Source organism: Dipodomys ordii, unplaced genomic scaffold (genome assembly GCF_000151885.1).
Source record: "Dipodomys ordii isolate 6190 unplaced genomic scaffold, Dord_2.0 Scaffold176, whole genome shotgun sequence".
Classification (NCBI taxonomy): Eukaryota; Metazoa; Chordata; class Mammalia; order Rodentia; family Heteromyidae; genus Dipodomys; species Dipodomys ordii.
In genome coordinates this window covers 340,156-362,913 of record NW_012267392.1, presented here as the reverse complement: position 1 = coordinate 362,913, position 22,758 = coordinate 340,156, and the positions used below count along the sequence as shown (strand labels likewise).

Genomic DNA, 22,758 nt, shown 5'->3' with positions numbered 1-22,758 from the left:
GAAAAAGTATGCTTTGTTCTTAGTTTCTTTTTTTTTTGTCAGTTGTGGAGCTTGAACTATGGGCCTGGGCGCTGTTCTTCAGCTCTTCAGCTCAGGCTAGTGCTCTACCACTTGAGTCACAGCACCACTTCCGGCTTTTTTCTTTTAGCTTATGTGGTACTGAAGAATCGAACCCAGGGCCTCATGCATGCAAGGCAAGCGCTCTACCACTGAGCCATCTTCCCAGCCCCAAGTTTATGAATTTTTTAATAAAAATTTAAACTTTTTAGAAGATTTCTTTTAGGAAGCCATCTACCTAGAGTTTTCTCCTGATTCTATGTGGCTTTCAGTGAGAATATAGGATAATAGGAGACATATGCACAATCCTAGCTCAGTACTACTACAATTCCTACATTCATAGTCTGTATACTTTCCTTGTCTCACAGTGATTAGAACTACATGAGTTTGGCATATATGCTCTCTTTCCATGAACTATGGACATCTGTAAAGCAGAAAGTTTCTGCTTACTTTGCTAAAATTTCCCAAACTAAAACATGCTGCACTGTTTATATATGATGTTAAAAATATATTTTGAGTTTAGTGAAGATGATTAATCATGCAGCATTAGGAAGCCAGCAAATATATTAACAATGAAATCCAAGCAAACAGTTTGCTGGTGTAGAAACAACCACTACCAAGATACCCAACAGTGTCTCATGCAGTCCTCATATTCCCAAGGCAGGAATGAACAGGAGAGAGAAGTGCTTTGGTTAAGTACATGATGAAAAAATAATTACTGGGAAACAACAAACAGCAGATGGCCAATCCAGCAACAGCCTTAAACAGGGTAGCTCTTTAGGAATAAAGGCAATAGGGAATTATAGATAGAATCTGTGAATCCAAAGCAGTTCACAAATTTTGTGCAGTTTCAAAAATATACAGAATAAAAGCAAGTCCATTGCCTTAAACTTGTGAAGCTTCACTGGACCATCTTTACTTGTAACAATTGCCAGTGATGACCAACTACAGTTGCCTGTGTAGTCACAGACAGGATCCAAGTTCAGAGGAAAACCTATCACTCTAGTATTCTTGTTTTGCCAGGTATTTAATTTGCTAATTAATTCTGGAGTATTATAGTACACCAGAAATGTTCAAGGGCAATTAGTCTAGGATGCAAAAATAATATGCACAGACATATAAGGAAGAACCCAGGCTTGTTGCTGACAAATCCACGGCACATATGCTCACATTTATTTATGTATGCACCACCTTCTATTCTGTATCTCATTTCCACATTCCTGTCGTCTACTGTCTTCTCTTGACAAAAGTAGAAACAGCCTGTTTCAGTGGCTCATGCCTGTAATCCTAGCTACTTGGGAGGCTGAGATATGAGTATCATAATCCAAAGCTAGCCTGGACAGGAAAAGTCTGTGAGACGCTATCTCCAATTAACCACAAAACAGCTGGAAGGGGAGCTGTGGCTCAAGTAGTAGAGCATTAATCTTGAGTAAAAAAAAAAAAAAAAAAGCTGAGAGTACAAGGCCCTGAGTTCAAACCCAGTACCAGCACAAAAACAAGACAAACAAAAATAGTAGAAACAAAAAGACATACACAAGTTGTAGTGCTTGCCAAGGCAAGCTGAATCTGCACTCAACTGAAGCTTTCATTTATGCCATTACTCGAGTATTCTGGACATTGAGCTGTGTGTTAAATGGATGAGACAAAATCATCACTTTTATCCTTAAGTTCATCAAAAAAGTTAATATTCAACCCATGGCCCACAGCATCCCCATCCTTACACTTTTTGAATTTAACCCAGGCCTCCACTCCTTTCCAATCATTCCAAACCTTTCTACAGTCACCAGAGCTACAAATCCCTCTCATTCTAATTGTTTTCTTTCAAGCATCTGCTTTGCTTATTTGCTTTGAATGAAATCTTGTGTTATCTCAAAGACAATCAAGGTATGGAATTTAAGTTGCCTAAGAAAGTCAGGGCACAAAAGACCTTCTGAGATCAGTGTTCATACTGGTGGTATAAAGTAAACTACCCAAAAAAGAGATAGTGGTTATAGCAGGTCATGTGATTGATGTCTATAAGTGGGCCAGTTTCTGAGGATGACTAGCTCCAGGCAGTGACCATGGGTACAGGTGGCTAGGGATACATGGCCAGATTATTCTAGATGAGTAATGTTAATAAACTAAAGATGCTTTGCTCTCAAATGGTGCTACAAGCAGTATTCCCAACTACACATGCTCTTTTTTTTTTTTTTGGACCAGATGTGCAAACCCCATTTCTTTTTTTTAATATATATTTTTTATTGTGAAAATACTGTACAGAGGGGTTACAATTAAATGGGTAAGATAATGAGCACATTTCTTATCAACAATTGTAGCCTCCTGCTTTGTTTCCCCTTCCCATCCCTTCATATCCTCCCCCCCCCGCCCACCCACCAAAATTGTAAAGTTCGTTTTTCGACATAACGACTTGTACATCTCATTGTTGCAATGGGTCCTCCTGTATCCCTGTTTTAACAATTTGTTTTTTCCCTTCCCCTCCACATATACCAACATAATATATAGTGAAAGCAGGAGTTATACCAGACACCTGCTATTTTAAAGTCCATGTTACTGGGCTCTAAGACCCAGGTCTCCTTTCTATGATGGTCTCCCAGTCTCCTAGTCAGGCCCCTCACAGACAGAACTTCTAATACTGAAGTCTTCCTCTTTACCCAGGACTTTCAGTTCTCTGACATAATCTGTAATGATCTACCCATGTATCCCTGGCCACTCACATCCATACTATCTATTTTCCAGCAGCCGTCTTTACCTCACCAATATGAACACTGACTTCAGAAGGTCTTTTAGTGCCTTGACTTTTCACCTTTCCCCCATCATTTCTTAGGCAACTTAAATTCCATATTCTATCCTATTAGAAATACTCATCAGAGCGGGGTACCAGTGGCTCATGCCTGTAATCCTAGCTACTCAGGAGGCTGAGATCTAAGAATTCTGATTCAAAGGGCAGGAAAGTCCATGAGACTCTTAGCTCTAATTAACCATCAGAAAACCAGAAGTGGTGCTGTGGCACAAAGTGGTAGAGCACTAGCATTGAGCAGAAAAGCCCAGTGCCCAGGTCCTGAGTTCAAACCCCACAACCAACAAAAATTTACTATGGAGGCATGGCTCTAGTTGTAAAGCGTTAGCCAATGAGCAAAGGCAAGCATCAGAAACTGAATTTGAATCCCATTCTTGGACAAAAAGAAAAGAACCCAAAATAACTCATCAATATCTTAAAACTCCTTAAGAACTCAGCTGCTTTTTTCATACTGCATCCTAGTTCAAATGGGAAAGTAACCTAACAAGATAAATAATCTATCATTTCATTATCAATTCAATGAGTGGCCTCTTTGTTGCTAAAATTACTTTCTACTGTCTAGCTCATTTGAAATTTTCTTTATTCTCTTCATACTTGCAGTCCCCATCATTTTCTTCTCTTCACAGAAGCAATATTAAAAATAAAACCTTATAATTTTTGGCTATCTTATTCACTCTTAGCACCTACTGGCTTCTCTCACTCCCAAACAAGTCTCTTTACCAATGAGACATTTTTTCCAATACACATATGATTGGCTCTTACAGAAGCATCATATATACCCCCTTCATCAATGGAATCCTGTGTCATTCTCCTCCTTTGTGTGACAGTCTGAAAAATACTCTCTAAAGATATCAGGTGTATCCGAGCCCTGAGAACCAATAACTGCCAACCCAGACTGGTATACCCAGCGAAGCTAGCATTCACAGTCGATGGAGAACGTAAAATTTTTAATAGTAAAGAAAAACTAAATGAATTCATATATAATAAGCCAGCATTACAAAGAATATTAAGAGGGGGAATACAAACTGAAGAAAACAATCAAGATCAGGGATCCATATCAGACAGATATCACTAGAAGTCCAACTTACTACGCACAGGAGCTTACTACGCACAGGAGGAAAGGAAAGAAGAAAAACTTAGGAAAGCAGGAAAATGACAGGAAACACAATGCATCTCTCTTTCATAACCATAAATACTAATGCGCTCAATTCACCAATCAAAAGAAAAAGAACTGCAGATTGGATCAGAAAACAAGATCCATCCATTTGTTGCCTTCAAGAAACCCACCTCACAGACAAAGATAAAAATAAACTCCTAGTGAAGGGATGGAGGAAAATCTACCATGCAAATGCTCCCAACAAGAAGGCAGAAGTTGCCATCCTGATAGCGGACAAAATAAGCATTTCATTAAAATCAATACAAAAAGACCAAGAAGGGCATTACATATTAATACAGGGAACAATCCAAGAAGAGGATATCACCATTATCAATTTATATTCCCCAAACATTGGTACACTCAAATATGTTAAGCAAATACTCTAAGACTTACAGAATAAAATAGATCCAAATACAATAATACTAGGAGACTTTAACACTCCACTCTCATCAAAGGGCAGGTCTACCAGGTGATTGGCAAAGAAGCCTCCAAATCAAATGATGCCACATCTCAAGTGGTATTAATTGACATGTACCCAGTTTTCCACCCTAAAACAACCCAGTACACATTCTTCTCAGTAGTCCATGGAACCTTCTCCAAAATAGACCATATCATAGTTCATACAAGGAATTTAAGCAAATACAAGAGGATCGACATAATCCCCTGTATTCTATCTGACCATAGTGGAATCAAGCTAGTTCTCAATTACAAAGCATACCATAGAAATTACTCAAATACATAGAAATTGAACAGCACACTTCTGAGCAACACCTGGGTCACAGATGAAATTAAAAAGTTCCTACAATTCAATGAAAATGAATACATATCACAAAGAAACCTGTGGGACACAGCAAAAATAGTCCTGAGGAGCAAATTTACTGCTCTCAGTGCACACATCAAAAAAATAGAGTCTGACCAAGTAAATAATCTCATGTTGCAACTAAAACTGCTAGAAAAGCATGAAAAAAAGTTACTAGATGGAGCAAGATAACCAAAATATGAATTGAAATTAATGAGATAGAGACTAAGAGACTAAGAAAACTATAAAACAAAAAGCTGTTTTTTTTGGGGGAAATCAATAAAATTGATAGAGTTCTAGCAAGATTAACTTAAAAAAAGAGAGGAAACCCAAATCAATAAGATCAGGGAAGCCAGGTGCCGGTAGCTCACACCTGTAATCCTAGCTACTCAGGAGGCTGAGATCTGAAGAGGTTCAAAGCCAGCCCGGGTAGGAAACTCCATGAGACTCTTATGTCCAATAAACCACTAGAAAACTGGAAGTGGTGCTGTGGCTCAAGCAGTAAAGCTCGCCTTGAGCTGGAAAGCGCAGGGATAGCACCCAAGCCCAGAGTTCAAGCTCCACGACCAACCAAAAAATAAATAAATAAATAAATAACATCACGGATACCACGGGAAAAATTACAACAAATACCAAGACTTCCAAATGATTATAAAGAAATATTTCCAAAATCTGTACTCACTAAGGAAGGAAAACCTAGCAGAAATGGATGAATTTTAGAGAAATACAAATTGCCCAAACTTAACCAAGAAGAAATAAACTAATTAAATCAGCCAATAACTTACAATGAGATAGAGGAAGCAATCAGAAGTCTTCCAACAAGGAAAAGTCCAGGACCAGATGGATTCACTACAGAATTCTGTAAGACATCTAAAGAAGAAATAATATCCATCTCCTCAAACTCTTCTGAGAAACTGAGGGAGCTATCCCAAACTCATTCTATGAAGCCAATATCACACTCATCCCCAAACCAGGCAAAGACCCAACAAAAAAAGAGAACTACAGACCAATCTCCTTGATGAACACAGATGGAAAACTCAATAGCCCACAGATTCATAAACATATAAAAAAAATCATACATTATGATCAAGCAGGCTTCATCCCAGAGATGCAGGGATGGTTTAACATATGTAAATCATAAATGTAATTCATTACATCAACAGATCCAAGGTCAAGAACCATTATCTAGATTGATGCAAAAAAGGCTTTTGACAAAATGTAACACCCATTTATGTTAAAAGCTCTGCAGAAAGAATAGAAAGAACATTCATTAAAACAATAAAAGCCAAATACAACAGACCAATAGGCAATATTATACTTAATGGGGAAAAACTACAACCAATTCCCCTAAAAATAGGAACAAGGCCAGGATGCCCACTCTCACCACTCCTCTTGAATACAGTTCTGGAATCCTTAGCCAGAGCAATAAGGCAAGAAAAAGACATTCAAGCGATCTGCATAGGGAAGAAGTTAAACTATCACAGATGGCCTATTATACTTCAATGATCCTAAAAACACCATCCCCAAACTCTTAGAACATATAAACCACTTCGGCAAAGTAGTAGGAGACAAAATTAACCCACAAAAATTAGTTGCTTTTCTGTATGCCAACAACATACAAGCAGAAAAGAAATCCAAGAAACAACCCCAGCCACAATAACCTAAAAAAAAATTTTTTTTTAGTAATTAACCCAACCAAAGATGTAAAGGAACTATTTAATGAAAACTATAAAAGCCTAAAGAAAGAAATCATAGCTGATACCAGGAAATGGAAAGACATTTCATGTTCTCGGATAGGCAGACTTAATAGTGAGAGAGGCCATACTGCCAAAGTTGATATACAAATTCAATGCAATTCCCATTAAAATCCCAATGACGTATTTAATGAAATAGAGAAAACAATCCAAAAATTCATATGGAACGACAAAAGACCGAGAATAGCTAAAAACAATTCTAGGAAAAAACAAAAACAATATGGGAGGCATCACGATACCAGACTTCAAACTCTACTATAGAGCTGTAATAACAGACAGCTTGGTATTGGCACAAAAACAGACCCGAAGACTAATGGCATAGATTAGAAGTCCAGAAATAAAACTACACACTTACAGTCAGCTGATATTTGACAAAGGAGCCAGAGACAAACAGTGGAAGAAGCATAGCCTCTTTAACTACAGGTGCTGCAAAAACTGGGCAGCCACATGCAGAAAACCAAAAGTGGACCCCAAGCAGTAACATCACCTCAAAATGGATTAAAGACCTTAACATCAAACCTGAAACTCTGAAACTACTGCAGGACAGACAAAGAGAGACACTTGAACTTATAGGCACAGGCAGGAACTTCCTGAACTGAGTCCCAGGGTCACAACAAATTGGAGAGAGACTCCACAAATGGGACTACCTTAAAATGTTTCTGCACAGCTAAAGATATAGCAACCAAACTAGGAAGACAGCCAACTAACTTGGAAAAATTTTACCAGCAATATATCAGACAAGGGGTCTATTACCCATTATACACAGGGAACTCAAGAAACTAATCCCTCCCAAACCTAACAAACCAATTACGAAATGGGCAAGGAAACTAAAGAGACTTCTCAGAAGAACAGATAAAAATGACAAAGAAACACATGAGGAAATGTTCATCATCCCTGGCTGGAAAGGAAATGCAAATAAAAACAACGCTGAGATATCACCTTACCCCAGTCAGAATAGCCCACATCCTAAATTCAGTCAATGACAAATGCTGGAGGAGATGCAGAGAAAGAGGAACACTACTGGATTGCTGGTGGGAATGTACACTAATACAACCACTTTGGAAAGCAGTCTGGAAAGCTAAATATAGACCTCCCCTATGACCGAGCCGTACCACTCTTAGGCATCTACCTGAGCAACAGGAACCAGGATACAAGGACACATGCACCTCCATGTTCACTGCAGCACTGTTCACAATAGCCAAGATACGGAAACAACCCAGATGCCCTACTACAGATGAATGGATCCAAAAATTGTGGTACCTATATACAATGGAATATTATGCAGCCATTAGAAAGGACAAAATAATGACATTCGTAGAGAAATGGATGAAACTAGAAAAAATCATTTTGAGTGAGGTAAGCCAAGAGCAAAGAGATAAACAGTACATGGCTTCCCTGATATGTGGATGCTAAATCCAAAATGCAAGGCAATACAACTAAGTAAACAGGACTCCAGAAACAAAGGACCTCCAACTCATCTTGTAGTATCATTACTAAATGATCCCATGTTGTTGACTACATATATGGTATATATGTAGTATATGCGGTCATCTGAGGGAAACTAGGAGGAGGACACAGAAACAGAGGGAAAAATACAAACAGAGGGGCCCATCAGCTGCACTGGACATTGATGAAAATGAATTAGGCAACTCAAGGGCAGTGATGGGAGGGAGGGAATTGAGAGGGATAGAAGGAACAGCTAACACTAAGCAAAAGGAAAGAAATGTACCTACCACCCGATGTGGAAGAAATAGCTGTATTGTAAAAGTTCACAGAATTCACAAACTTTATTAGGCCATGATGATGACAATTTGCCTCATGAAGGTTAAAATGTGTTTGTGACTTTAAGTATCACTATCTCACAATACTGTGAAATTTGTGATTTTTATGCAATCAAGTACAATAAAAATTATTTAAAAATCAAGTGTCAGGAACTGGGATCAGATTTATAGTATTACAGAAACAAAGTGGGCAAAATAGATGAAACTGTCAGTGAAACATTGGACCAAAAAGTGATTAGGGTTGCAATCCCTGATAAAAGAAAAACAGAGAGGAGCTGCACATGGTGACTCATACCTGTAATCTCAGCTACTTGGAAGGTATAGATTAAGTAAATTGAGGTTGGAGGCCAATTCAGACAATTCTCAACAAAAAAGTGGAGAATGGTGGTACATGCCTGTAATCTTAGCTATGGTAAATGGTTATAGGAAGGAGAATCATGATCTTAGGCTAAGCCCAGGCAAAATCCAGACCATACCTGAAAAATAACTAAAGCCAGGTGTGACTCAAGTAGTAAAGTAGCTATCTATCAAGTGTGAAGCCCTCAGTTCAAGACATAGTACCACCAGCCCCCACCCCTCCCCTTCCACACACTCCCAAACAAAAAAGAAAATAAATTAGGTGAGCTCTGTAATTGCTCTGCTTTTCTGGCTAAATCTGTTTTCAGAACATTGTGGAGAAAGAGCCACATCAAACAGCAAAACAGCACAACAGCCTCATGGAGTTGAGGAGACAGATGAGAAAGTCAAAGTAACTGGAGTTTGTAGGGCAATACAGACAGAAGGAAGGTTCTCAGAAGAAAACAGGCTCCAGAAATCAGCACAATGATCTCCTCCTGTGGTTTTGGCTCATTACTAATCCGCACATGTGTAAAACAAAATCTTCCAAATATGAGGCAAAAGACAGATGCCTGGGAGCTATAAGACCCAGAACTAAGGATAAAAGGTCAGCATAAACTTCTGGTCTAAAACTATGTAAGACAAAAACATTTTTTAAAATGAACTTCTATTTCAAATAAATCAAAATAAAGCAGTCAAAATGGCATCATTGGCATTAGTTTTCAGTCTAGTGTGGTGTGCAGGACAGGCAGCAGCCAGTTATGACAACAGATGAAACCACAAACCATCTTTAGAGAAAATCTCTCAAAGCAATCCAGGGGGTCAGCCATACTGTCTGGATTGATGTGTCCATTAATAAAGACATTTAAAAAGAATGCTCAAGGAAGTGCTTATTTATTTCACTTGAAGCTCATTATTGAAAAAAATAAAGGTTTTACCCTGGACTCTATTTTTCAAGTTTGCCTTTGAATGATTTTATGTAATCGATTTTAGGGGATGGAAGGGTAATGGGGTTTGAATTCAGGACTCAGCAGGGTTTTCCTCTTGCTATCCAGTCACTGGACTACTTGAGCTATGCCTCTAATTCCCTAAAGATAAACTTAATTGTATATGTGTATGTGTGCACATACATGCCTAAATATTAAGGCCTGAATTCAGGGACTGAGCTCTGTCCCTTAACTTTTTCTCTCAAAGCTGGTACTCTCACCAATCGAGCCACAGCTCCATATCCAGCTTTTTGCTTAACTAGAGATCAGTCCCGGACTTTCCTGTTGGGCCTGGCTTTGAACTATGATCCTCAGATCTCAGTCTCCTAAGTAGTTAGGATCATAGAAGTGAGCCACCAGCACCTGACTTTGCCTTGGTTGTTTTTGAGGTAGGGTCTGGCTTTATGCTCAGGACCATTAGGGCTCTATTTGTACTTTCCTGTATTGCTAGGGGGCATGTGCCATTGTGCCCAGCCACTGTACTTCTCCATAGCTAGGATAACATAGGCCATCATGTCCAGCCACTGAGATAGAGGCTCACAAACTTTCATGCCCAGTCTGGGCTCACAAACTGGTTTCATGTAATCTTTCATGTATCTCCTTGTAGGCATTTTTTGTGAAGCTGGTTTCCTGCATCTGGTGATTTGTTCATGACAGCAATGATTCTTATGCTTTCCATACAGTTTCTTTCCAGCCCCGAGGCAGTGGCATTCCATTAGTGTCATGAAGGTTACCCTGTCCAACTGGCCACCTCGCCCTCTCCCTCCAGGCAGAGCCTGTACACTAGCTCCTGGGTCTTGTAATTGTCAGAGAACATCCCCACTGTTTGATGAGGGCCCAGCAGACAATAACGAAGGCAGCTGAAGGAGAAGATCACAGAACTAGCTTAGCAAGAAACCAGAACAAAGAGTGCTGCAGCTGGAAAGTGAAGGACAGACAGGAAAGTAGGAACAACAGCTTAACAAGTGCTAAGAAGATCTAGAAGGGTTGTTTACCTTTTCCTTTTTTTTTTCTTTTTCTTCTTCTTTGCCAGTTCCTATGGCTTGAATGAGGGGGCTGGGCACTGCCCTGAGTTTCTTTGGCTCAAGGCTAGCACTCTACCACTTGAGCCACAGCACCAATTCCGGCTTTTTCTGTTTACATGGTACTATGGAACTGAATCCAGAACTTCATGAAAGCTAGGCAAGCACTCTACCAATTAAGCCACATTCCCAGCCCTCACCTGCCCTTTTCGTTGTCATTTTCCCACAAGCGCACAGTGAGTTTTGCAAAGGCTAAACAACCTGCAATATCATAACAGGTTGAAGTGTTTTTCTTTAGAAAACAATTGTTTTTCTCAAAATGTTGCTTTTGTTGTAACTGAACTAATTGATCAATATTTTATGGGCATAATTTCTAATAAGGTGTAGCTTGATAGCTATAGCCCAAATTAAAACAAAACAGTTCAGATTCTCAGTAACTTTTTAAAGGCAGTATTGGGGTTGAACTCATGAAGCACATAAGCCCAAAATCCTAAGTATAATGTAGACTTTAATCTTAACCTGTATTTAGGAAACACAGTACCTAGAGACACAAATAACACCTCAGGAAAACAAAATGTAGTAATAATCTCAAAAGCAATTGGCAAGAAGCCAATATCAGGAAAGAAAGGAGGAGGTGGGGACAACTGAAATAGTTTATAAGTAACTAACACACCAACAGTAAAATGAATGAGTTCTGAATAAGCCCTGACTGGAGAAATGGGGCCATGAGTTGGACTGACCTTTTGTGGGGAAAGGTGCAAAACAAGATAGTGAAACAGGATTCTTCAAGGGGTGCAGTACCTACCCCCAAAACCACTGTGAACTATTCATGCATGAAAATATCCTTATGAGAGCCAAAAAACCAGGTAAGGGATCACAGTATCTGGCTTCAGTACAAACTAACCTTTTGGAGAACAACTGGAAGAACTTCAACACACACTGTGTTAAGGGTTTATTATGCAAATATGAGGCATGTTGGAGAAGATGCTTGCAAACTGAAGCATTCTAGGCCAAATGCCACCCAGAAATAACAACAACAAAATAGCATTTTTTAAGAGATACAAACAATAAGGATAAAATGCTAACAATTAGTATAGTGATTGTATATACAAGTACTCACTAATACTCTAAACAATAATTGATTCCATGAACCGGTTTGAGGAAGAAATACACTGATCTTGAGCCTCCCATGGCCCACGCACTGCATGAGCATTAGTGAGTTAGGGACATGAAACAAAGGTCACCAGTTTTAATTAAGAAATAATTCCTGACTCCCCAAAGTTTTTATCAACTGAAACTAACAACCCTGGTAGACATCTCTCATTTCTCAAAAGAAGACAAAAAGGCTATATAAGAATTAACTTCCCTCTTCAAATGCAATGGCTGAGAGTGGTGGCAAATTTACAATTTTGAAATTTAGGAAATATAGGAACTGCTGGAAGATCAAAAAATCAACAAATTCATAAAGATCCACAAACCATTTACATACAGATGTGAAGGCAGTAATGGCACACTAAATCCAATTATTAACTTGTATGTATATGATTCTACAGAATTAAATTCTCTCTGCAATCCCTCATATATATTGTGCTGCAGATACTGCTGTAAAGGTATAACCACTAGCCCAGCCTCAAAGTTAACTCTATTTAATAACTCAAAGGATATTCTGAAGTTTCTTGGTGAAAGCATTTTTAAATTTTTACTAACCATGGCTTCTTGCACTTCCTTCAAAATACCCCACCAGGCTTCTGGAGCTTTTTAAACTTCAACAATAACATTCCAACAAATATGCCAGCCCCTTTTATATGTGACTGCCCTTTCCATACTAACAGACATAAAAATATTACTCTCCTTTTGTCTTTCTTGATCTTTGCACAAAAAAAATCTAGTTCTTTCTGTCATATCCCTCCATTTTTTCTTCCTACTGTCTTCTTTTTTTTAATAATACTGCACAGAAATTGGTACTCAACATTTCACCTTGAGAAAAGCCTAAAACCACCTATGGTAAAATTTGAAACATGGAATCTAATAACATAAAACATCATCAAGATAACAAATTATTTTCCTATAATGATAAACTAGGTAATAAGGATCAACTTTCTGGGAGCACCTAGAAAAACTAGACACAGTCCCAAGGAAAACGTAACAGGAAAAAAAAAAAAAAAGCTATCATACGAGTGCACCAGAAGACTGAGATCTGGGACCTGGGACAGTAGGGGATGTCAGATAGTAGCCTGGCATCATGGGGCCATTTTCTCCTAAGAGGGCCTGCCTAGAAGGTGGCTGAGAAGAAACGTAAGCAGATTTACAAGGCCAAGGAAGACTAAGAATTGTAATTAAAAAGTCAAACCATAGGCTTTTATGTGAGGACACCAAAAGGTAATATTCTAAGAGAGGTTAAATAGAGAAAACTTTCCAGACTCCAGAGCCTAGCTTTGAAACATCTTGACTCTTCACAGATTGAGATGATCTAGGTAGGCTAGGATCTCCCTGGATAAGGGAGATCCATGATTTAGTGTCAAATTATCTATGTTTTGCACATGCAATGTCCTAATTTAAACCAGGTATGGGTGTCACTGAGTAAGATACATGTTCTCACAAACTGACATGCTGAATTAAAACCCTTTTGTGCAACTACTAAGGATAATTAAAAAAATAAAAACAAAACATTGCTGTTATGAGATTAGTATAACACAAGCGACACAAAAGCCTCTAAGTTATCGAATGGGCAGGTTTAATAAATTTATTAAAATTGTTATTTGAACTCAGGTGAACTCAGGGCTTCATGCTTGCTCTGGCTTGGTTGTTTGACTGGCACGTTACCATTTAAGCTATGTCTCCAACTCAGCCTTTTAGCTAGTGAATTGTTAAAGATGGAGTCTCCTAAACTTCTATGCCTGAGCTAGCTTCAAACCTCATCCTCAGATCTCAGCCTCTGGAGTAGCTAGGATTACAAGAGTAAACCACTAGTGCCTGGCTTTCTTACATTCATTCTTATTGATGCTTTAGGAATTCCCAGCTATTCTATGCCCTCAACTACATGAGCCCACAAAGAATACCTTTTCTATTAAAGTAAAAAAAAACAAAAAACAGAAAGAAAGAGAAAGACAGAAAAAAGGAGAGAGAGAGAGAGAGGAGGGGAGGGAGAGGGGAGAGGGGAAGAAGAGGAAAGGGAGTGGGAAGGGAAAGATGAGGCAAGGAAATCAGTTACCTAATCTACAGAAAAATCCATTCATCCAGACACAGGCTTTCTAACCTGCCCAATGTGTCATTCTCTGCAAGAAAGAATGCCTCATTAAACTGCTACAAGAATGAACTATTTTAGGAAACACTGTAGCTCAAATAAACATATATCATAACCTCTTACATATACATCTCTGTGTATCTATCTTCAGGTAAACTCAAATACTTAATTGAAACACAACTTACCAAAAAACATTTCTGAGCTATAGTAACCAGGACAAGGTAGCAGACATAAGGATAGACAAAAGCAAGAGTCCAGAAATAAACCCAATTTTTTATTAAGCAAAAAGGACAATTTGATATTTTCACAAAATGGTGCTAAGACAACTACATATTTGCATATAAAAGAATATAACTGAGCCGGGCGCTGGGGGCTCATGCCTGTAATCCTAGCTACTCAGGAGGCTGAGAACTGAGGATCGCGGTTCAAAGCCAGCCCGGGCAGGAAAGACCGGGAGACTCCTATCTCCAATAAACCACCAGAAAACCGGAAGTGGCGCTGTAGCTCAAATGGTAGAGCGCTCGCCTTGAGCTGAAGAGCTGAGGGACAGCGCCCAGGCCCGGAGTTCAAGCCCCACGACTGACAAAAAAAAAATAATAATATAACTGAACCCCTTCTTCATCTATCTATAGCTTTCTCTCCCCTTCCAAACTCAAAATGGATCCCTGACTTAACTGTACAAGTAAAAACCATTAAACTCTTGAAAAAATACTTAGGTAATGTTCCTTACACAAAATACCAGCACATCCACCAAAAAGAAAAAAAATAGATTAAAAAGTATATAAAGTCTATTTCATTAAAATTAAAACCTTATAGGGTAGAGGCCTGATTCAGTGCATATCCTGGCCAGTGTAGCAAGCTCAAGACCAAGTTCAAACCCCAGTACTACCAAAAACAAATAAAAAACCTTGTACACTGTAGACGACAAATCTTACATGTGACAATACAATATATAAAGAACTCTTAAAACTAAATAGAAAAAGAACCCAATCTTAGAATATTTTCCCAAGAAAAATAGCCAATAAGCACATAAGGATATATTCAACATTACCTATTAAAGAATTGCTAATCAATACTGCAGAAGACAAAGAATAGGATGTGAAATTAAAATCTTTACACCTTGCAAGTACAAATAAAAAATAGTGCAGCTATTTTTGAAAAACAGCTTGATAGTTCCTTAAAATATTAAACATGGGATATTTATATGACCCAGAAAAATGAAGACATAACACAAAAACTTGTGCACAAATATTTACAACATTAGCCCAAAAGTCGAAACAATCCAGGGCCCATCAACTGAAGAGCAATAAATTAAATGTGATTCATCCATATACTAAGACATTGTTAGACCATAAGAAGGAATGAAGCACTAATACATGATAAATGAACTTTGGAAACATTATGCTAAGTGGAATAAGCCAGTCCTCAGATGACATATACTCAGCTCACATTCAGATATGCAGAACAGGGAATCTAAGAGAAGAGGGTGGATTGGTAGTTGTACGGGAATGGGGTGGAGGTGTGTAGAGTAAGAACAGCGATTGCTAATGAGGGGATTTCTTTCTGGCATAACATTTCTAAACTTAGGTCATAGTGATTTAAGCCTTTAAACTGTATACTTCAGTAAGTGACCTGAGTGGTTTATATATTAAACTCCAGTGAAACTGTTAAATACTCTAAAAAAGAAAATTTTCTATTTCATCTCATATAAAAGTACAACACAAGTTGTGACCCTTTAAATTCATTCTACAACACTATTTGGAAAACACTGTCAATGAGTCCTACTACTCTAGAACTGACAGCTACGGTCTCCTATTAATCCCATCTCACCTCACACCCCTATTATCTTAGTTATCAGAAAAAGTTCAACTCTACTATTCCCCAACTGTGCACTGCCACACTGCTTTATACATTCTTCATTTTACCCATTTCCTTATCCCTTTTTATTCCTCTATTTCCTTAATCCCTTCATTCACTTCTTTCTTTACTATATTCCCCATTTCATCTTCTGAAATCTATAATTCCTAACAAGCAAACAGCCCATTGTATTACTCATCTTCTCTCAAATGGTTCATGTTATAATATTATGCATCCTGACTCTGGTCATCATTCGCTGTCTTCACCACTCATATATAGGCTGACTCTTTTTTGTATCTCACTTTTTCATTTTCATTTTGAGTTCTGGGAATGGAACCCAGGACCTCAAGTATGTTAAAAGAGCACTCCACCACCCAGCTATACCCACCATCCTCACTCTCTTTCATTCATTCACCATCTTAGGTCAACATAACTTTGCCTCTCAATTCCTCAGCAGTCCATAATTGAGGTCTTTCTGGACATTATCAATGCTAATAACAATTACTCTTGGAAATCTCAGCCACTCCATTTTAACCCATCCTTCCAGTTCCAAGCCTTCAATCCGTAAGAGTCCACTTAATCCTCCAGGCTCCACAATAACTCTTAGCAGATGTTTCACCCTACCCTCCTTCCTGCACACATCAGACTCTATCATTTATTGCTGCTTTTCCAAACACACCTTTAGAGGTTTCCTTTCTGGAATCCCCTTCTTTCTCTTGTATTGACCTGGTGTGATAGGCAGTTTGTGTGTCAACTTGGGTAGGATGCAGTACCCAATTATTTAATCAAACACAATTCCAGGTGTTGTCATGGGGGGGTACTTTAAAGATGTGGTTAATATCTATAATCAGTACAGATTATTCTTGCTCATGTGGGCAGGGCTCCAAAAAGATAAAAGGCTTTAAGAGGGAAAGCAGGTTTCCTGAGGAAGATGAACTTCTGTCTCAGCACTACTCTATTAGCTCCTGTCGAAGAAATCTCTACCTGCCTTCTCTACAGACTTCAGACTTGCCAACACTCATAAAAGCAAATTTCTGAAATGTCACTCTATCTAGCTATACATCTGTCTAAATTTCCCATAGGTTTTATTCCTATGAAGAACTCTAACTGCTAAGTCTGGCAAAACCTCACCCTTGGTTTATAAACCCAACTCTGTGCCTTAGCTGTGTTTAGTAGGTAAGTTAAAGCCGGGAAAACCCAGGGGGAGATCACAAAAACAGACTGCTTGATACTACTTTAAAGATTCCAAACCTTAAATGTACAATAAATACTCCTGGCAAATTGCTTCAAACTCTCCACACTCCCATCTCACTCTGCTCTCCTGAAGCTTCTGTTTCATTGAGAAAACCGAAACCACAAGAGATGAAAGCTACCAATATGGTTATCTTCTAACCACCAAACTTCCTTGAAAGGATGAACAACTTTTCTGATTCCTCCTTTTCAATGGGCAATCTCTCTCCTCTAACGAGGGCCAAACGCTCCCTTGCACTCTACCTCCCCTTTCCAATGCAGTCTCATTTTCACTCTCACTTTCCAGACCCTACATTTTCCTTTATCTACCAAACCTATTTGTTTCATACTTCAGAGCTATCTTTAAAGTCTTCTGCATTCATTCTGTCTGTATTTCTCTTAAAAAAAACCAAAAAACCTCCACACACACACTCACACAACCTTCATGCACTGCTTTTAACCAACTTCAATCTAGCTTAATGAAACTCTTCATGAGCGCCATCAACTACTCCCCCACATAATCTGTTTGCTTCCTCATCTATAAAGTGGGAATAAAAGTGCCTATGGCAACCATGGAATGTTTTTAAACTATTATTATCTGTATTTTTTGCTTTCCCTTAGGTTCTAATCTTCTGTTTCTAGCTTACTTAACAAAATGTATAGGTCCTTTAATAAATTTCTTCAGCTTTTTTCTTTAGAAAGATGGGAGACATAGAAAGGATGTAATCTCCATTAAGTAATGAGATCCCTATCAGCCAAGCATTTTCAATCAGTTATCATATAATTTCATAAGGATGAGCTACCTCAAACTCAAGAGTCAGCTGGGCACTGACAGCTCACACATGTAATCCCAGTTACTCAAGAGGCCAAGATCTGAGGATTATAGTTCAAAGCCAGCCCAGGCAGGAAAGTCCATGAGACTTTATCTTCATTTAACTACCAACATGTGTTATCACTGAGAGACAAACACATTACTTTTCATATATTTATTTCAATATTCTGTTGTATTTCAGAATGTTACTTGAGGTGACTTTAATGTTTGCCTTTTTATGATTTGGATTTTAATCTATACCACAGTCTCAACTATAATCAGAAGTCAGAAAAGACATCTTAGTGTCTGTAATTTCTAAGCATTATTTTGAAAGGCAGGACAAGACATGTTAAGATTTGCAAGTCCCCAAGTGCCTGATAATGGCTAACAATATTTACTTCTCTGTGTTAGAACAAAGACACATATGCTCCTGTCCTTATCTCTGGTCAAGTTACACTCAGACAACTGAAGATAAGAGTCTAACTTTGGTGTAGACATCAGGCTCCCACTACTCACCACCGGGAGTGGTAACTACATAGCGAGTTCTCCATAAATACAGTCTGGAAAAGTGATAACTCAAAGAGAAACCAAAAACTCTGTACTCTTATACCCACAGAAACCACACAGAGTATGCTTAATGCCATGACTCCTTAGGCCTCTAACAAATCTACAGTCTTTATGAAGACCCCAGTAAGATAAAACTTTGAAGGTTGTGACAGCATCTCATTTTCTTCAAATGTCTTTTTGTAAACTTTTCCTGTTCCTAGATTTCTATTCCTTTAGCTTTGACAAATTAAGCCTAGAAAATTTTGGGCAATTCTGTCTGGGAAACAGTGAAAGAATGTTGTATCAGGGAATGTGGCAAATTCTTTCCTTTCAATATTTGGTGAACTATGCAAATTTTTAAAGGAGAGAGGATTACCAGTCAAAATGCTAACAATCTCAGATTACATAAGATTACTAAATTTTAATAACCCTGTAAGAGATGCCAAGGGAAACAAATGGCATGTCCTGGAGAATTCACATGTATATTACACATCACAGTGATTTTAGATTTGCTCAGTATTTTGCACTTGTTCAGTTAAAAATACTACATAAAAGCAACCATTGAATTTTCCTGAATGCTTGTATCTACCACCCAAGAACCATACCAGTCCCAGGTCACATTATTTAATGCTTATGAAGTTATGTACTATTACCACTCTCAGCAGAAAAGAAAACAGGCCCAAATATGTTATAACCTGATACAAATTTTCCCTCAAAAGCACCTGGACTTGTATCATGAATGAGAATTCAGGATTGACCCGAGGAGTCACACTGGCTATCTCTCAAATCTAGGTTTCCAAAAATTGGCAGATTTTGACAAAATCTCATATACTATTAAAGGGAAACAAAAGACAGATATATCAGCAAGGTTTGAGTATAGTCCACCATAAATGTGAAAGAATAGCAACTATTAGGTTTTCCAAATAGATTTCAATTAAATATAGCAACTTAAGAGATTTACAGTGTGCTTTTTTGGTAGGAGAGACCTACCATGTTTAAAAAGAGCATTAAAATCATTGCGTAGCCCTAAGTTCCACCCTTGACCATAAGCTTGAGCTAACATATTCATTTTCGAAAAAGAGTATCATCTACTAGTCAAAGAATCTTTTTGTTTGTTTGTTTGTTTGTTTTTAGTCAAAGAATCTTTAACTTATGGTAAAGCCTTTTTAAGTCTGCATGCTAGAGCAAAGAAAGTTGACAATTTGTTTTGTTTCTGGAAATTACAGGAGTCTAATTTTGATTGTTCTTGACTAGGACTTCCCATACTCACCCATGGAGTCCTATTTTCTATTGTTTGACAGCCTCAGTTGACAGTTCTAAAGCCAAAAAGGATTAGCTGCTTGCCCAAAGCGCCCAAGACTGTTGATGGGGAAGTACAGAATGAACCAAGATCTAATTCCTAGAGAATGATATTTCAAAACTCCTGAATTCTAAGAATAGATTTGCTTGAATTAGAACACATTTCTGAAATCGAAGTTCTGACAACTTACATTAGCTTAAGAATGCAAAGCTATTAAATATTCAGGTAAAAAGCTCGTGACTAAGACAATAAGCATCACAACCCACAGGTGATTCATCTGCGAAGCCACATGGTTATGATGACTTCTGTACACCACATGAATCAGAACGGCAAGTAGCCCTTGACTTGACCAGAAAACTCCAGAGAGGTGACATCTTAATGTCACACATCATATCTCTCCACATGCAACAAAACATCTCAACCATGCAGATGACTCAACTATGTCAAAATTCAAACTACTGTCAAAGCAAAACACAGTAGAAGCAGATCCTATTCAACCTCTTAATTACCATTAGGATGGTTTATGACTCGTCTTTAGTAACAAATTACTTGAAGTTGTTTCACTGAACATCTAGTATGTACTTAAGGTCATTTCCATAATACTATGCAGAAGCAAATAGTTAAGATTCTGCCTATTAATTCTGGTACAATTTACTCTTATCCTTTCTTTCCAAGACAGAATTCCTTAAGGATCCTTAAGAATCCAAGTGAGTATGAAGGATACAGCTTCCGATTCTGGCAGGACAATTAAAGGTGCTCTTTTAACTCATTACAGGAATGTTTTATAGAGAACCCATGTTCTCACTCTCTTTAAAACACAGTTTGGAATGCAATGTGAAATCACCAGAAATGAGTATGGAGTTTCTTCTTGGGGCGATAACAATGTTCTGCAGTCATTTAGTGGTGATCGATGCCCAACTTTGGGCATACACTAAAGACAACTCAAAGGTACATTAATGGTAAGGGTGAGTTTTATATGTAAATTAAATCTCAATAGTCTTTTTACAAAACTTACAAAATAAAACCACATAGCAAGTTCTGTACACAGCATGACATAAGATATCCCAAAGAATTTTTTATCAATAGCCTTACTACAATCTAGCATGCTGTAATTAGGTAAAGCAATCAAGCAAAAAAGTTTGGTGACTCCAGATTTCGTCTCTTATGTTACTATTCTCTTATTTATTTTTACTTCACATCAAATAAGCTCACCCTCAATTCTTTCATATCCAAAACAAATGCCAAATACTTTTAGTGGTATTGTGCTGTAACTAAGTTAATCTTGAGTTTTATACCCAAATGGTTTGCCAATTGTATGCACATAAGTTAAAACAAGTTAAAACTTAGAATTAACATTTATAATAAGCTTTTCTAAAGCATTAACAATTTCTAAAATATTGTTATATTCAAATATTTATAATAATACATATAGACAGGTTATTTCTTTTATCTGTTTTTTCTATGCAAAGTAGTAGCCAAAATAAAAAGGGAAATGTAAGTATTTTGGACTCCTACTATGTCTGGGTGTGTATGTATATACAATTTGAGAAATAAAACTTGGACAAGAAATGTTTCAAATTTCAGAGCATTTCTGATGTTTAGATTAAGATGCTCAACCTATATGTACATATACATATACACCTTCCCAATCTACATGACTTTATCATATTAAAAAACATTTAGATAAGATTTTAGGATAATGGCTTTGAAATATAAGGAAAAGATTCATGCTGAAATAATTCTAAGGCCTGTAATATCTTTACAGATAATGTACCATCTGAACTGATCAGTTAACCATCTGGATGTGACCATGAAACTTCATGGAGAACTTTAGAAGGTTCCTTTTGAAGCCTTGGATTTTAATAGAACTAATTATGAAAAGCTGTTAATCGTGTGACAGTTTACTGAGCACTTAATATATTTCAGGCTAGGTGGTTAAGAAATAGATATTAAGACAAGCCTGCCCTCAAGGAAATCCCAATGTGATTACTTTTGTCAGGCACAGCACTAAATATGTTCCCTTACAGCACCTGATCTCTTAAGTGTAAGGTTAACCATAGCAGGGCAATCTGGAGTAACCATTATAAATGCCTGTAAATCTGGAAAAAATGTCAAATTCAAGAATAAAGGTAGTTATTTAGAGGCCTTCTAATTTGATTTCCTAGTATTGCTTTTGGAGTTTCAGATACATTACTAATTTTAAAAACAAATGGTTAAATGACCCAGAGAATAAACTACCAGTTGTAACATACATCTCTAGGTAAGTATCTCGTTCAAAGGTACAGCTATTACACGTCAATGTATCTTCCACCATTTAAGGATACTTCTTTTCCTTTAAACCTCTCCATCTGGATACAGTAGTAAGTTGCTGCCTCTGCTGAATGAATGAATGAATGAAACAAACAGCTGTCCTGATTTACAATGGGCTTGACAGACCACAATTTACTGGGAAGATCACTGGGTTTCGGGAGTAAAAGTCAGTAAATAACCAATGGACACGGATGCCATGTACTCAGCCAACGGGTTACTAAATTCATGATCCCATTGGGGGTAACTTTCAGAAAAGGTAACAGCCAAAAGTGTGCCTGACAGTACTTTAAAATGGGACTTGGTTCTACCATTTTCTGGATCAAGGAAGCCCAAGAACAAGACAAAGAGCCGGTGGGGTGGGGTGGGGTGAAAAAGTCAAAAGGTCATCGCCACCGAATGACCCTTCCAGAGAAGCGCGCGCGGGCTCCCGGAGTTGGTTCCGAGCGCTTGGCACACAGCGCGGCGGCCAGGCCTCGGACCCTGGCCGGCCCGCGAGGCCGGGGCGGGGGGCCCCGAGAGGGACACCCCAGCCTTACCCAGCGCCGCTGCCGGCGTCCGCTCGAAAACGTTAGCACAAAGAAGCCACAGGGAAAACACAACACGGTCTCGGGGACCGGGCGGGCGAGGGGACCCGGTGACCGTGGAGCTCGCCCCCGCGGAGGGGGACGCAAGCCGGGGCGCCCTGCGACCCGGTGCGGAGAACTTGCCGCCCACCTCCCACCCCGTCTTCCTCTCCCGACGCGGAGGCGGCGTCGCGGGAACCGGCGGGCAG

At 38.4% G+C, this 22,758-nt stretch overlaps 1 protein-coding gene across 4 annotated transcripts in view; it reads right to left on the bottom strand.

The window, feature by feature from the left end:
- Positions 1-22,758, bottom strand: part of Mapk8 (mitogen-activated protein kinase 8) — an 81,138-nt gene that overhangs the window by 57,999 nt on the left and 381 nt on the right. The gene's annotated exons all lie outside the window — the stretch shown is intronic.